Below are 2,299 nucleotides of genomic sequence, written 5' to 3' on the forward strand. Positions count from 1 at the left end.
AGTGGTATAAAGTGTTGAGGACCGAATGTCCTGAAAAGTTACATCCAGTAAAATCGTGTCAGACCGGCGCGTTGTCTAGAAAGATCTGGAAGAAGCAAGAACGTGTCCTCATTTCGACTCAATTCAACTCTCCTTCTTGACGAGACCTACTACTCCCCGGTAGTCGTAACGAAAAATCGGGGGAGTGGGCACTTCTACTTTCTCCGGTACGAACCTCACAATTAACGAGGACCTCCCCAGGCAACAAAATACCGCGAGGAGTGCCTTCAGGGGTCTCCGTAGACACTCTAGAAACTCCGAAAGGGGTGTGCTGTGAGGTCGAGGCTTGACACATCACAAGATAAATCGTGAGCGTATTAGTGTCTAAACAGAAATTCGCGAAAATACGAAGCCCTTTGGCTTCAGCGCCACGACGGTGTCCAACCAAGCTATTTGAAGTGTGAAAAACCTCGAAAGTTTAACGAGTGAAAAAGCTAATTTAACGTAACAAAAAAGGTAGATATTAGGGCTGTACCCGAATATTAGTTCGTTGGAGTACTATTCGGGTTTCAATTTCGTTATTCGGATATTCGTTTTGTTTGTTTTTTTGTTTTGTTCCCTTTTTTTTTTCCAAATTGAATTTATTGAAATCTCCAATATCACCGTAAGAGCTTGTGCCTCTTAGGGGGGTGCTAACACTAAACCATAAACGTTATCGTTTACTTTTTCCGTCTTTATATGTAGATATTACTTTTCTCCGTTAATCTCCGTCACGTTGTTTCCAAAGCAACAACAACTTCCTGTCAACAGCGCTACCTCTCCTAGAAAAAGAAAAGCTTGTCAAGCCAAGGCAAATTACACTTAAGACATATACAACTGCAACAAAAGTAACAAACACAATGCGATATCCTTTTCAATTTCAAAGAACACAAATTGGGTTACATTAACAAATAACTATAAAACAACAATACTGTAGAATAACAAAATGAATGCCGTGAATACAGCGAAATACACGTGTTGAAGCGGTTCGCTGCAGATCAGCCGCGCGGGCCGAATATTCACTGCTGATTACTACCGAATATCCGGAGCCCCGAAAAATGGTATTCGGGACAGCCCTAGTAGATATGACGATGAACATCTTAGGCTTCTCCAACAGTGCAACACAATAAAACAGATACAATAGTGCAAGTAAATACAAATAGAATATAATGGAAATAGTGCAGTATAGTCTGTATACAAGTAATTGGAATATTGATATATATAAGTTGGTATAATTGTGGTCAGAAGTAAATGTCACTGTAACTTCAAACCACCAGTTTTTGGCCATAACTCAATAATTTAAACCCTATTTATGACAATTTCACATAAATCAGTTTGGAAAAAAAGTATTAACGCTGTTAGTGTAGTCACTGTATGTTGTGTGCAACTGCTGCATTGGAAAAAACGTGTATATTGTCAATAAAAATAAGGAAACGTTGGTATTTCTTGACATCAATATTGCATTTTGATATCGTCATGTTCATTGACATCAATGCCGTCTCCCCATCTGAGTAATGGAAAAAAGCCTGTGTCTTTAGAAAGGCAATATCTAAACTAAGTATGCATTATTCTTCTGAACATTGTGTGGTCTGTGTTTTCTCTTCAGGAATAATCTGACGGTGATCGAAACCATTATTCTTCACGGCAGAGGAACGACGGAGAGCCTGAAGGTGGCGGGGAAGCCTCCGGGTCAGGGCAGCTCTCTGAGGTTCAAGATGACCGAGGCGCTGCTGAAGGACTGCACAGAGAGTGAGTGTGTGTTGCTGCAGATCTGTGGGACCCGGGATGCCTTTACACTGGACGAAAGGCAGATTAAATACACTTTCATTCAAACAAAGCCACATCCATATGTTGACATCACATCAGGGTTGGTTGTATCTGAAAATTAGATTAGAGAATGATCATTTTCGAGGGGATCCTAAAACCTAAATACACAAATTTATAAAACGCATACAGACAGTTGCATAGCATAACATCGATACAGATCAGCTATCAGAAACAATGGCCGACTGTTTTGGACGTAATATGGTCGGTGTTTACATTAGCATCGCTAACACTCAGAGCTAACCTGTACTGGAGAGCATGTGTGTGAAGAAGCAGGAAATAAAAAGGAACTCACCTTGTGGTATAACCGGCAAGAGAGAAAGCCTTTGAGCTCCATACTGTTTCAGAAATAATCCTTGATAATCCATGATATGGAGTTTCATCACGGCAGTATTTAGTTTAGACAGTAGCTGCCGGGTCCCGCATGAGCTCAGACCCCTCCTTTTTTATTTTGTAT

This window comes from Notothenia coriiceps, unplaced genomic scaffold (genome assembly GCF_000735185.1).
Source record: "Notothenia coriiceps isolate Sejong01 unplaced genomic scaffold, NC01 NC01_scaffold00037246, whole genome shotgun sequence".
NCBI lineage: Eukaryota > Metazoa > Chordata > Actinopteri > Perciformes > Nototheniidae > Notothenia > Notothenia coriiceps.